Source organism: Myiozetetes cayanensis, unplaced genomic scaffold, assembly GCF_022539395.1.
Source record: "Myiozetetes cayanensis isolate MyiCay16 unplaced genomic scaffold, myiCay2020 scf1, whole genome shotgun sequence".
Taxonomy (NCBI): domain Eukaryota; kingdom Metazoa; phylum Chordata; class Aves; order Passeriformes; family Tyrannidae; genus Myiozetetes; species Myiozetetes cayanensis.
Window position 1 is genome coordinate 100062161 of NW_026086604.1, and position 16094 is coordinate 100078254.

Consider the following 16094-nt stretch of genomic DNA (forward strand, 5'->3'; position numbering starts at 1 on the left):
CCAAAATAAAAAAGCATGTGGTCCTCCTTTTGAAGGATTGGGGCTACACTCTTACAATAAAGAACTTTCATTGAAGTAGCAATCAATAGAATATCTGATGAGTTTAATAGTTGCTAACTTCTGTTATCAGGGTAAATGACAGCATTTCTTTCTGGTTAGATGTGTAAAATAAAAAAAAGATCTGTAAAATAATAATAAAAAAAAAAACCAAAAAAATCAAATCAAAACAAACATCCAAATTGCCAGGCAATGTTCAACTAAAATGAGGAACTTCTGACATATATTCTCACTTGACAAATCATAAAAGAGAAAATTGGTCCACTAAAATGTGATTGTAGGGAATGGGCAACAAGAACGAAGACGGCAGATTTGTTAAACAGTTATTTTGCTCCAAACTTTTCAAAGGACAAAGGAGACAGAGCTTTGTTTTATAGTCACGGGACATACTCCAGAGGACTGGAAAACAGGAAACCTACAGCTGCTATTTAACGAAAAAAGTCACAAAGTCTATTGTGGCAAACAGATTATAGCCTGGTTAGCATAGTTAAGGGAGAAAGGGTACCGGTGAAGAAATGGTTTGAAGGACACATTATGAAGACCTTCACATGAGTAATTTGATTCTAAATATCCATTGTGGACCCGTAGGAGTCCTGCTTAAACTAACTCGTTTTCATTCTGAAGAGATAATATTGCTGCAGCAGGAGCAAGGGAACTGCAGTGTTTCATACACTTACATTTTCAAAGAGTAATAAGGTTCCACGCTGAAGATAATTGAATAAGGCAGAGAGTTATGGTACATAGGTTAAAATAATAGCTTTAGGATAGAAAATTAGCTCAAAAATAGGAAACAGTGAAGAGGTAATAAGAGGTGTGAAAGAAAAGAGTTTACTACTGAGGTACCTCAGAGGTCAGGTAGCTTTTAACTAATGCATGCAAACAATTTAGATAAGAGGAAATTTCACCTTTTCTGTGCCTGCTGCAGTTGTTTTATCCACAGGGACTGAACAAGCACAGAATATGCAATGGAGACCCAGGATGTACAGAGAGGAGGCGAAGGTTGGTCTTAGTTTGTTGACAAAATAAAAATAGTAAATGCCTTACAACCCTGATTATACAAAGGTATGCAAAGATACCACGCTGTTCTAGACAACCAGGAGCGCAGATAATGGGAGAGCTGAGACAGCCTGCTTGCAAAACTTCAATAAACAGAAGTAAGTCAAGTACTGTGGTAGTTATGCAGGGTAAGGTTTATTATAGCTCTGCTACAAGACCATACCCGTCATAGATATTGTTTTCTCATAGTAGATGGACATGAGCAGTCATAACTTGAGGTCAATATCATGGTCCTCAAAACCTGTGCTGAAGGTGAAGAAGGGAGAGTAAAGACAACAAGCTGCAGATGAACTCCCCAGTAGCTCATGTGCTCCTTATATGAATTATGCTCGCGGCAGAGATGAGGTTAGAACAAGGATGAGGATAGAACAAGGCTGGGATAGCCAGCCTTCCCCAGCTTTTTAACGCTGGTCTTCAGGAGCTTGTGATTGTCCTCCTCAGACAAAAAAAAAAAAAAAAAAAAAAGGACAAAAAAAAATCTCTTTCCTCTTTCTCCTACTTCCCTGTAGAAGCCAATTTAGACATAGAAGCCTTGGAAAAACATATGGGGGAAAAAAAATCCCAGTAACCTACTGGGTTAACAAAATCCACTTCAAACTCTATAGGCAGTACAGTGGGATGTGTGAAGTATGAGGATGGAGGAAATGCTGCTGCTCTCTATTAAGGTTTTTACTGGAAGCTTCAGGTATGCCAGGAACTTCACAGTGGTTTTTTGAAGATAAGCTCCAGCAGGAATAATTAGCTCTTAAATTTTTGTTGACTCACTGGTCAACAGTGCCACCTACATTGAGATATCATAGGCAGCTTGAATCCTACTCCAAAACCAGAGTTTCAGGATGAATTCACTCACTAAAAATGAAGGCAAAACAGCTTTGAAGCAATATCAGTTTATATGGAGAGGAGATGAAGTTGGCTGTGCAGACTCAGATAGTTGTAATCCATATTGAGGGATGAACAGAGAAGCATCCAGCCCAGAAAAATGCTGGATTCCTTCCTGTCAAGGTTTAGGAATGGTATTCCCACTGAAACACACTAAACCATGCACCACTTACTCCCCCTTTCTCTTCCCCCTGCAGTGGGCTAGAGAGAATTGAAGGCACAAAAGGTAAAGATCATGGGTTGAGATAAGAACAATTTCCTTGAAAAAGCAATGAAATAAGAAAATAAACAGTAACAGCAACAATATTAATAACAGAGGGTACAAGAAAGGCAAACAATTCATATGCAAATTCTCACCATGCAGAAACTGGCAATACATAAACCACCTCCACGAAAATGATGTGAGGTGGTATGGAATAACATCTGGGTCCTGGCCATGCCCCCTCCTGGCTACTGCAAAAATTAATCCTGTCCTGGCTGGAACCAGAACGCTTCCCTCTACATTAACTTGCTAATTTAAAGAAGCAGCCTGACATTTTTTTTACGCAAGGTACAGCAAAATCTGAACTCCACTTGCACCCTTTTCCAGAGTCTTAAAAACAGGGAGGAGGTAATTCAGTGTCTCAACAATGCAGATTTTACATGTGTCAAGGTTCCAGCCTTCATCAGAAACAGTAGAAGCAAAGGGAAACACTTCAGCATGTATATCGAGCTGACTGAGCTGTGTAAGCAAGTATTTTATAACTGGAATTTTCACAAGGTAGATACAGAAGAGAGATGACATACAATGATTTATTAGAGAAGCATTCATGCCTTTATTTTCCTCCCTCTCCAATGAGGATATTTAAAAGCCATTCAGTTTGCTAAGTAGTGTTAGATCTGAAGTGTCTTTATGCTTCAATTCAGAATACCCCAGCCTACATATTAAAGTACTTATCCAGCTAACAGACACACACTGGTTTCCATGGAAGGTTGGTTTAGATGAGAACAATAATTTTCAGCAGAATATGTTCCTTTGTATAAAATAGTTAAAAAGGATTTTTAGTGTCATACTTCAGTAGATTAATATAATTGGCTTGATAATAGTGTTTTCTATAAAAAAGAAAATAATAAACAAATTCTATTTCCCAGTGTGAGAGATAATAATCTTGTCTTTTATTTAGCTGTGCTGAAAGGCCGCATACTACTTTTTTTGAGGAGAGCCATAAGAATACACTCTTCTTGCTGGGTCTGTTCTTCAAGGCAAGCAGTGACCTTCCCTCCTACACTTTGCTAATTTCCTCACTTTGAGCCGATGGCTTTGATGAAAGGTTCCTTAGTTTAACAACAGCAAGTAGCACTTCCCATTTTCAAGCATTATGGATTCAAACTAATGTTTAACCTAATTAAAAGCATTGTTTTGTCCTCAGAACATGTTCTAATCAATTGTAAGTAAAGGAGTTTGAAATAATTACTGTATTTAGGCAAATTTTTGAAAGGGGTGATATGTCAAAGTGACAGAAAGAGCAGCAGTTTCATAGAACTGTGGGATTAAGGAAGATAAAAAATATCTTAACTTGACTAATTCTACCATAGCTTCTTATATTATAAGTAGCTTAATGGCGAGAAATCTCCTCCAAAATGGAGAGTAACTGCAGGTATGAATTAGAACACTCCTCCCTCAAGTCTTGTGTAACTGATTTCCTCTAAAATAAACAGAGATATTTGAATATTTTTTTCTCGAGGACTCTGGACAGTTTCAAACAAGTAGGAGTAGCAGTAAGTAATTGGCAATGCTGTCTTCTACTGCTGAACATTATTATTAATATATACATGTATGAGTAAAGAAACATGGGTGTGTAATACGCTCATGGCACATACTTGGGTCAAGTTTGTGTTGTAGAGATTTGCCATAGAAATATTAAAATTTGTACAAATGAAATATTAATAGCGGAGCATGTGCGTTTACAAGTACCAGAAGAAACAACATGATAAAGGTTAATAGTCTGTTTTGATACAGAGAACACAATTCCCAAGGTATTGCTCTCAGAAGTAAGACTGATATTTGTTAGATTCATAAGATTCATATTCATTAATTAATATGAAGACCAGAAAATCTGTAGCCAATAAGACCACAGTAGTGATGTGTTATCAGCAGAAGATCCTGTATCTCAATAGCAGGAGGACAGCAACAAGCCTGCAGCACCTCATATACCATTTCTTTTTCTGCTAATCCCTCAGGAACAGAGATATTCCTACCAGACAAGGGAAAAATCAGGAAAGGTTACTTACTCCCCATTGTCCAAGATTCATGAAAATCCAAGCTAGCAAGATCTGTTAACCAAAGGATCATCCTCTACTAACTCCTACCTCCTAAAAATATGAAAACTTGGTTCAAATAGCAAGAACCAAAATATCTTGGTTTTATATAAAGAACCACAACAATAAGTTGAGACTGAACAGCTGGCATCCCTTGTCCTTTATGAAACATTAGTTATCTTGTCTATAACATTTCCAACATACCTTTTGGTGATTTAGTATTTCATTTTAGCGATGTGAATCAATGAAATCTATGAGAAAATGAGCATGCAAAATCAGTTCACTCACAGATTTTCTAAGCCAGTATTGTATTTTGCCTCAAAGGTAGATCTGAAGAAAGTTCTTCACCGAACCTAGTTACACCTGGGAACGGGTTGACCAGTTAAGTGGACTTTCCTTTACTAAAGATGCTTAGGACACAGACTGATGGCAGTCTGAATAAAGAATCTAAGACCTTGATTTTTAAGAGAGGGCTGAACTGCACAATAGACATCCTTCAACCTTGACTTTATGTTTTTTATTATCCATTCATATTATCTCATTTTGTCTCTTATTACACAGGTTTCCAAGTGTATTTATATTTCTTAGCCAAATGCTGTGGACTTCATATACCTGAAATTAATTAGAAGAATGTAATATGGATGGGGTTTGGATTGGTAGTTTTTTTGAAGTATTAGATTTTGTTGAAGAACATGTTTTTGTTCTGAAAAATGCCTAGACTTATTGAAATAACAAGAAAATGTCAGTTTTTGCTGCCTGAGACCGATTCATAAGAGAATCTTCTGATCCCATTTCACAGACCCATAACCAATGGACTTGCTGGTCTGACCACTAGAAAAATCCTTACAGACCCTGAATCTGCATTAGAAGACTCCTATGAATTTCAATAGATCTCATCCAATGTCTTTTCTGAGCATGGAAAGATAAAAGGCAAAACAGACAAGAGACAACTGATAGCAAAACATTCACAGGAGAGTGATCAGGTTGTTGGTGGTGTCACAAGAGAGGGGAGAGACACTACAAGGTTAGAATTTCCCTCTGTGTTAAATGGAAGTAATCAGAGGAAGTAGTACAGTCATCAATGTAAAACCCCAATGATTCAGATACAGAAAAACAGCATTCCCTGGGCTCACTGTTATTCTCAGAAACAAACTTGTTTCTGTTTATTTTCCCTTCACCATCCTTTTCTATTACTGCCTAAAAATATATACTTCTAAAATACAACCAAATGAAGGGCTCCTAGGGATAGGAAGTCTAGCTACAAAAGCTGCAAATGCCAATTTTCCACATGAATCATATTTAAAAATGACTTGAGAAAAGATTGCACACTTCTCAAAAGCAATAACTATCACCCCATGCTATGTTCTGTAAACAGCACGAGTGACATTATACATAATTACGCCTGTCAGGAAATTCTATGCAAGCCCGCTCTACCAGAGCTTTTCAAACAGAAGGTGGAACAGCCTCGCTGCAATGTGCATTGGCCAAAACTCTTAAAGATTTGACTTCTAATTACACAAGAGTGACATGGGCATAAATCTCATTTTTCCCAGTGCACCCCAGCAAGAAGACTAGGAGAACTGTCTACCGGATATAAAGAGATTAACCAATACCTCATGTCCATCACCTCTCAAGTAAGCTGCTGTTATATTGTGATGGATGACTTTTCAAGAGTCATCAAAAAGGCTGTAATCAAGAACCTGGCAAGAAAACAGTTTTACACAGAGCTGTTCTGGTCCATGGTCAAGTTGAATAACTGAAGAAAAAAAAAAATCCAACAGAGTATGTTAAGTTACTTTTGGGAAGATCTATCTGCTGTGCACCAACATAGGGGGTGAGGCAGCCTCTCATACTCTCAGAACTCGTGTAGTTCCTCTAATCTCAATTAAGAGGGCTTTGAGTGTAGCAATAGTCAGTGATATATAGGGCACGGTGCAGATGGTAGCAGGTGTGTGATGACTTCCGTGCACATACAGGTCACACTGCCCTTGCAGGTATCAAAAACATGGAGCACAGCTGCAGTACTCACAACACACTAAGGCTGTTATTTGCATCTGCTTGCAGGAATAGTCTGGCCACAAATGCTGGCATTTTTGCCTCCTGCTCCTTTGAGCATTAAAGATTGGTTTGCAGGGGAAGATAAAAAGAGGCATGGGCAAGTTCAGATGAAATGTGTTCAAAGCTGTGAATAGATCTGTCAAAACAACATAGTATTACACTCTGTAGAGATACCTGCACTAACTCTGAAGCAATGTCATGTTATTGTATCCCTACTCTTATGGAGAAATACTTCCAGCTTGCAAGGCTGTCCAAGACATAACTGGAAAGCACTTTAACACCATCCCAGGTTTGTCTTCAATCATTCTTAGCTCACTCTTGTAGTGCAGAAGACTAATCTTGTTACAGTGTAGAATCTGGGGTTTAAAATAAGATGCTGCAATGAAATAAGAAATCGAAACAGGTCAAAACTGCAATACTTCAACATGACTAAAGCATGTTGCAAACACTTCAAAGAAAAAATACAGCAAACCTCACCAGCTATAAATGATCAAAACAGTATTGAGTTCTACCCTTTCCTTTTTGTCACCAATTAGAAATTAGCTGTTTTACACACACAAAAGTATGCCTTTTAGAACAGTATTAGCTTTTAACTTTTCATATTACAAAGGAGTTTGTCATTTAAGGTAGTGTGCACTTTTTCTTGAGCAGTAAGTACCTCCTTGAACATGGAATATTTAGGTGCAATCCTTTCTATTCATTCACACCATTCAAAAGCAAATCTGCATGAGGGTATACAAGTCCTGCTTTTTTCCCCTCAGAAACAGCACCAGCAAAGTTTTCAATATTTGAGACAAAACAATTAAGCAAGACATTCTAGAACTAAGGATCTGCCACAGCATGCTTTATATCTAATTGTTTCTCCAATAACTGTTCTTACATACTAATTGCCAATCTCTAGTTATTTTATATGGTTAGTGTCATCTTACAGCAATACAATGTCTGAACTCCTCTATTTCCATCACAAATTTATAAATACAATGCATAAATAAGAATAAATAGGTCCAAAATTCCTTCCTTTTACCATTTTATCAGAGTGTGGATTTCAGTCTAGCTAATTACCTATTGAAGTTACTCAGGCTGTCTTTGGGTACCATGAACAGCAGCTCTGGCTTCTGAAATTTATTTTCAAAGGCTTTCACCTATATACATATGGATTCTGGCACGTAGAAGGTGCACTATTTTTTATTAGTAATAAGCTTCACCATTTGTCTTTTAACCATTTCTGTGTGAGACAGCACAAAATATGCTACAGCCAGTAGGCCCAGGAATAAAGCAGTGATAGGGATGTAGCTGAGAAAAGGACTAATAAGAACTAGTTCTCCAATCAGATCTGCCATGCCTAGAACCTGTGGTAGAGCCTCATACTCCACAGGACCTCAAAACATTTTATAATCCTATTAGACACTAGAAGTTTTACAGGATTTTTTTACAGACATAAACCCTCCCTGTACTCCTGGGAAGTCTGCACGTTCTGCATGGCTTCATGCTGAATAGATAAGCTTTGCATAGACTCCTGTAGGGGTTACTGCACATAAGCCACGCTGTGTTTTTCACTCTTACAGGGAATCACAGGAGATTTGTAGCCCTAATATGTTCACACTGAGAGCACTGGACCACTCAAACATCCAATTCAAAGTAAAGATGGGGTCATGCAAGGTTTGTAACATACTATTGTTTAATGGTTAGAGGAAGTATGCCTCTCCCAAAGTCTGCTGCCCATTAAATAACAACAGAAAACCTAGAAAACAGGAAGCTACTTTGTCAGTAAACTGCAACAGACTAGGAAAGTCAAATAAATACACTTTATACTTATGAAAGGCATTATTAACCACACTGCAATGTGCTGCTTACTCTCTTCTAGATTTAAAAAAGAAACAAACAGAAGAACCAGTTGCAAGCTGATAGAGAAACTGAGTTCTCCCTTCTTTCTAGAACCTGACCTAACTGCAGTCACAAGAAGTTGCTTCTAACCTTTATTCATTCTTAAAATTTCAGGTTTCTACATCAGCCTATGTATTACAGTAAAATTATGTTTTATACTCTGAATAAAGAAAGTTTTGGAGCTACAGGCCTGAGGAGGCATATTTGTTTCAACCTGTCACAGGTGTACAGATGAATTTTCAGTTAGCCAGCTATTTTATAAACATGTTAATTAATCTCTAGCTAGGTTAAGGTATTAATTTAAAGAGAAAGAAAACACGTTTATGAATAGTAAAAAAGACACAGGAAACTAGGTAAGCTGCTGGGGGCTAGCTTCAGTAAGCAGCTAAGCACCACACTACTCCTAACTCCATTCCCTCCCCCACCCTCAGTGAAATAGTGAAAGAAAATGAAGAGTAAGAGAAAACTCATGAGTAAAGATAAAAATAGCTTAATAAGCAAATAAGAAGTGAAAGAACAAAGAAACATCATAAAACAAGACTTAAAGGTACTCACTCACCATGTCACATGGACAGACTAATGCTCGCTCAGATCATGAGCAAAACTCCCTAAGCTACTCTACTCTCCGTTTTATTGCTGAGCATGGCATTACACAGCATGGAGTAGGGCTTTGGTCAGTTTGGGTTATCTGTCCAGTTGTATCTCCTCCCAGCCTCTTGCCCATTCCCAATCTTTGCACTGGGCAGGGTGGGGACATGTCAGAGTGAAAAGCAGAGAAGGCCTTGATGCTGCTCAATCACCATTCAGCAATTCTTAGAACAGCGTTATTGGTGGTGTTTTGGTCATAAAGCTGAAGCACAGCACCATGGGAACTGTTATAACCGCAGTGAACTTCGTGCCAGCCACACTCAGTACATAAGGAAACCACTCAATTTACTGTTTCAAATTCAAGTCTCAAAGCCTCTCTCACTCTGTGTAGAAGACTTCATTATATAGTCTTACACAAGGCCAAGGTCTCAGGGCAGGTGCTTATTCTACCAGCTCATACCACAACAGAAGAGAGAACATGATCTGGCACTGAGTGCCATGATCTAGTAATCACAGTGGGGTTGGATCAAGGGTTGGACTTGATGATCTCTTGGAAGGTCTCTTCCAACCCAGTTAATCCTATGATTCTATGAACAGCAGCTGAAAAAACCTATCATTTACTGCCCTGTCTGTTATTTCTGGTTCATCTTGCTCCCCACTAAAAAGGTGCAAGATTTTGTGCTTGTTGGTTTGGGGATTTTCTCCTCCTTTTAAGAACTGAAAAATCTTCAAGCAAAATGCCTTGATCAGTGGAAAAAAAGTAATGTGCAAGTCTCAGCATTAAGCCTGGCATACCCTGAAACTTCCATTTTATGTAAAGACACTTGGTATAGAAGCATCAAAGCAATCAATGCATGGAAATGCAAGACCATTGTAGGATCTTGAAGTCAGTCCAGATGGCAACCAACCATGTGATGATAATGGGTTTGAGGATCACTGACCTTAATCTTCCTTTGCAAGTTTCCCCTGTTATGGTCTACACTTGCAAACTTGTGGTTTTGCTGCATAATCTCATGCTCAGGTAAGAGTGAGTGAAATTTTACATGGTATGATATTTTATAGGATGCAAAATTTTCATCATCCTACATTTATTTTATTTACCTTTAAGAAAAAATATTCTACATGCTTTAATGGATGTTAAAACTAGTTATCTCCTCCTCCAAATACCCATTTAATATCCTATATATCACCTGTATATCACCTGCTGTACATATGCAGCTTTTATTTCCCATGTTCCAAGGTCCACAACATGATATCAATTCTGTTTCTCTGAACAGTCCCAAACTTCACTTATTCTTAGAGAATGAACTCACTTTGGATCAGTATTCAGCAAAATCTTTCAATGAGATAGCACCTGAAATAAGTCATCTATGTTTCATACCAGCAGTAGAAGGGAAGACATTGCAGGGAAGTCTTGGTAAGTCTGAAGTCCAAGTGGAAAGCTCCCCTTTATCCAAGCTAGACAGTACAGACTATCGAGATCTTGTAGTCCTTAAGAGGATTTTAACTCACTTTCAGAGTCAAAGTAGGTAACAGTTTCTCAACTGATCCTAATCTTGCTCCTTGCTTTAAAGCCTGTCTTCCTCCAATCAGCCATACATCAGTGCCAGAAATATACTACTTCACTTGGCAATAGGGAACTGTTGATTGATTGCTGTACAAACTGTGCTGATTTACATGATTTTACCATTGAGACTAAAGGCAATTTATTTTAGGTGGCTGGGAGGACATCAAATCCTTGTAGCATGCTCTGAAGTTTGCTTTACCTGTCTTCAAAAGAGATTGAAATTATTTCATTTACATAGTTATTTCAAAATTGGGTCTCTGTTAGTTAAATCTCTCATTCTGACAAATTGCCCAGTGATTTCTGAAAATAGGTCATTTTGAAGACATACTGTTCTTTCAGTCCACCCCCTACAACGGCTTTTTCTAACCAGAGATTCATATTTGCTACATTATCACAAGAAATACAAAAAGGTCATTAAGCAAAAGCAATTTCTTTAAGGAACATCTTTAAAAATGTATGAAATGTACTTTACTGTCATTGGCTTTCAATTAAAACTGACTAAAGTCTACAAAGGCTATGTTTACAAATGTGACAAATTCAAGTGAGAAGGGCAAGTGAGATTAACCAAAATTTGCAATAATTTCAAATGGATGCTGCCTTTCTTAATATTTTCCTGCTGTGTTCTTTTTGAACTTTCCACTATGCTTAATAGGATTTGTTTGAGATTTTGGATTAAATGATTACAAGCATTCTTACAGACATCATCTGAATTTAGAGGTATACTTAAAACATAAGACTAATCTCTGGCAATGCATCAGATTATGCCACATTTCTGAATATTGTCACCTGAAGCTCGTTTTCCAGTTGTACATTCCTAAAGCATTCAAACCTAGAAACTGCAAAGGTTTCTACAACTCTTTCAAAAGATTCAATGAAAAATGATTTTATGGACATGTGCTACACTTGTCATAATTTTTCCCTAAATAACACTTTACATCCATAAAATACAGTCTAGTCTTGTCAGAGTTGGAGACATTAAATGGCAAAGAACTGAGTGCAGGTTGGGATGTGATCAGTGGCAGCAAGACAGCAGGTCTCTAAAGCTGACAGTCTGCCTGTCCAAGGAAAGCAACTCCAAAGAAGAGAGAGGACAGTGACTGTGCCCAGCAAGACCCTGCTTTCAGACATCTCGAGCTATCTCTGTATTTTAACAAGTTCAGAGTCAGGAAAATTTTATTAGTTCTTAATGGGTCCCCTGGAAACAGGTGTAAGGACAGATGAACATCAAGACCAGCAGAATTGCATCTGCCTGTCTCACCTTAGAAACAGGGAAATGGATGAAACAGAGTTACCAAAACTCTCAAGGAGAAGATAAGAAAAATGGAAATATGGAATGTATTGAGTGTAAATACAGTGAAAGGTGCTACCATCAGGATTAGTCTGTAAGCATGACATTAACTTTCAATGTCATGTGCCCAGTGCTATTCTCCAGAGTCAATTAGTCATGATTTCAAAAGACATCTCACATGTATTTAAGCTTAAGAATAGTAATGCTGGTGACAACAAAGGTGCATTCTGACTGCAGAAATTGCCACAGTCATCATTACACTCATCATAGTCTAATATTTAATGACAACAGAGATCCTGCATGCTACATGGGAGTTCATCAACTCATTTACCTTATATTCATATGAAATATATTTTCCCCTCAGGAATGTAGGCAAAGACAGAAAAAGGACCCTGAATTGCTTTAGTTACAGTCACAAAGCAGCACTGAGACTTCCCTTGTTGCTCTATTAACTGCAGGATGCTGTGGCTGCTCAAGTTGTCAAAGGGCAAAAGAGAAGTGTAGAGTTAGCACCAAGAGGGCTCTGCACAGGGGAGCAAACACTGCAGCATCTGGAGGGGCAGCACCTGAACTCCCAGAGGAGGAACACTTCCAGAAAACTTTCCCCCTTCCTGCATTCACCTGCGCTACAGAGAAATCCAGGACAGCAATGCAGCATCAGAGACTGTTCATCCAGGCACACTTTCAAAGGTAGGCATGACAAGTTAGCTGGGAAATACACCTGCAGAAAACCACACAGAACTCCAGGAATACTATGGTGTTTTCTTTGTGTGTGTGTTTTTTTTTTTTTTAAGCATTATACAGTTTCAGCTCTGCATAAACTGGAGTCACATCACCAGCACGTATAAACCTTTCTATTACAATCTGAGCAGCACTGCTCATGCTTGCCTCTCACCTTCCCAGAGTTATAGCAGCTGAAAGAGGGGGGCTGGTCTTAAACCTCAGTGAGCTGACTTTGACTATCAGCATACTGTGCATTTTCTGAAAGACTGATTCCGCTATTGCAGTCCTGTTTATTGAGATCATATGGAACTATTTAATTTTAAGAGCAACTACAAGTTTTGTGTTTTCTCTCAGTGTTCTCAGACTTCAAGCCTTTATATGAAACATATGATGGAAGCATTTTGTTTCTAAAAGAGCCAGTCTTTCTACTACATGGTCACCAATGCTAATACAAAAGTCATCTCCCCCCACCCCACCCCATCCCCGCCCGTTTGTGCACTTACCATTGGGTGACATGCTTCCCTGTCCAAAGCTCTGCAGTTTGCTCTCCTACAACGTGTTCTGTAAAGCATAAAAGTTGGCTAGGTATTGAAGTGCAAAGCTGCTGGTTTTGTCCTTGGAAGCCCAGCACAGCTATATGAGTGCAACTTGCATCTTCACACTAGCACAGCTTTCTGTGTTTCCACGTGAGGAAGTATAACTGTGATACACAGGGACCACCAGCCACTGCTCGTGGTACCCTGACCACGCTAGCAAAGCTTGCCACTGGGGATCCAGACCTCCATACAAACCCAGAGACAATGCTAAACACAGTGTAAGTCTACAGTACATACAGAAGACTCAGGCAGTAAGCCAGGGCAGCAGAAAATGGATCCAGCCACAAGCACACTTGCAGCATAGCTTAGAAAAGAACTAAACCCCTCAGTTTGACTTAAATAGAAGCCACAGTGCCCATGGGCAGGTGTGGGTGGTTACCCTATGTGAGATAATTATGGTAAGGGCAGTTCAGGCTTATTAGAACCTTCTGTGTCCTGTTAGCAGGTTTGCTGATGTCTGTTCCTTCTGGAGAACTTCACAATAAACACCAAAGAGAGTTTAAACACATGAAAGTTTGTCTTTAGAAAGGTAGGAATGGCAACACAGTTAGGAACTTTGCAGGTAGGTCCTTTCTGCAATCCACTCAGTAGCTTTCTGAGTTGTTTCGAACCCTTTGACCAAAAGCTCCTCTGAGATGAAGCTGCTTATTCCCTGCTTTCCACCCATCAATCCTGTGCTCTTCCCACCAGCTCTTCACTGCTTATCCTACTCTACCCTACTGACCTTTCAGCTCCAATAGATAATTTTTATTATGATTTGCTCCTTGGCTACACAGATTTATCACCTTTCCTATCCTTTTTTCTGTGACCCTTAAAGAAACTTTACCTATAAGCACTTTCCAACTGCATTTCTGGAAAGTTGCTCCTGGCTCTCTTTGTTGGGCTTTTTTGGTTTGCTATATGCAGGGATTCTGCTCATTGATCTTCACAGAAATCTTGAATAATCTTTTGTGTCTTTCTATGTGTCATTTAGAAAAGCTTGACTCATGTGTCATTTCTATTAGTTCTATCTCAGCTGTTTTTTTCTGGATTGAGAATCCCCAGCCTTTGGCTAAATGCCATGCTTGCAGAAAGAGAAATGTTCCCAGGTTTTGTTTCCCTCTGGGAAATGGCTTAGCCTGTACTCCATCACCCACCTGGCTGCCTCAGGCACAGTGACAGGGTGCCTGCCCCCTACTTACAGTTTTACTGTTTACAGTTTCACTGCCAAAGGTTAATGAACACATTGTTGTCCCAGGTCTAGGAAATACATGACTCCTTCAATAGTTTCAGCCCTTTCTCCCTTAAACAATTTCCACAGGAATTCCGAGACCAATAGCTACTTGACAGGTGCTATCCTCTTTCATTTTCCTTTGCCTAAATCTTGGGCCACGATTCTCCAGCATTATTTCAGGCTGTACAGCAAGGCTTTCTTCACTATACTATAAAGCTTTAGAGTACTCTAAAAGGTGTTATAATCAACTTTTAGAATTTTTCTCTGCAGTAGATGTATTTAATGAGTTTTTTCCTATTCCTCAGCTCTACACATCAGCCAAAACTTTTAATTGGCATTAAAAAAATGTATTGATTTTCCTCAATACTTTGGGATATAGGCCATCTCGGTATTCAAGGCCCTTGCATGAATTATTCTTCTGCCTTCAGGCCAGCAGATTGACCCCAAGGTGAGGCTGCTGCTCACAACCCCCAAGGTTCACTGTGAGTGGTGGTAGCAGTGCCTCAGCTCAGCCTCGAGCTTCCTGGGGTGGTCACAGCACTCCCGTAAAGCTGTCACACGCTGGGAACGTCATACCTTGCACAAGGTGGCAAGGCTCTGAGATTTTCAGGAGGCTGTGACACACAATGTATTTTCTGCTGAGGAACAAGGCCAATGCCATTGGTGCACTGTGTAACACAAAGCTAAATAAAAGGTATCATCTGGAGGCAATTGTTGCTGCCAAAAGTGATATTGAACTAGCCACTGAGAAGCAGTCCTGGAGGACTTTAACCACAGGGAATGACTGAGCCTGGGCTGCTACTGCTGTCCAAATATGCCAGATGACTGGGCTTTGACCTGTATACTAACTACCCACTCTTTCTTAGGTTCTCTTGCATGAGCAAGTAACACAAAGACAGTAAGAACAAGACCTTCGTCCTCTCAAATATGAAAGTTACAGTTACAGCTTTCAAATATGAAAGCTTTTTGTTTAAACCTACTGTTGTTAAGCTTGGCTTTTTTAAACAGAACTTTAACAGCATTTTAGTGAGCTTCACGCTGTCCCAGAGGGGATGTCAAATTTAATATGATTTCTATCAATATTTTAGGGATGTACATGAAAGTCAGACATAAGAAGACACCAAACTGCTGAGTTCAGCTTAGTCCAGCTTAGTCTGGTATGACTGGGCATATACAAAACAGATTATTAGGAACCTAAATAACTACTATTAAAAATAAGTGACTGCTTGTGATGATGTTAACTTTATGTAAGAGGTTACTGCCGTCTTCAGATGGAAATTACTGTCTCCTCAGCAGAAAGTAGCTGATGGTTGGTATGATCTTCCATTCTGCAGACTAATCAAGTTCCCTTGAAAACTTTTCAGGGTTTATTGTACATTGTAATAGAAAAGGAGCTCTTGTTGTGCCTCAGCTGGGTGGAGGTAACTTCCATTAAGTGTGTAATAACTTGTATATGTGCTCATCTGAGAGGTCAGGGAAATGGAAAGACATGTGGAGTTAAATAAAAGTCATGTGGATTGTTTGCTCTTGGACTGGGAAACTTGAATTCCACTTCTCTTGAGTGTTAGGTACCAAAGTACTTTTTTTGGATCTGGTCCTTGTTCATAGTCCGGATTTCAGAACCCCATTGGTGAAAGGAGGCAGGTTTGAAAGACAAGAATCTTATGTCCTCTCATTGCACTGTGTTATATACATAACATCAAATGTATTTTTCTGCAGAAGGTATTAATCTGACTTACATACTGTTAAAGTTGCTATTAAGCCTGAACTGAAAAGGACATTATGTATGTTTTGTTTATTACTTCTCACAGGGATTAGTTATCTTCATAAACTTGCAAGCTTTGTATATACTAAAATGTGCATAAGGTACTTCATTTCATGAGTCTT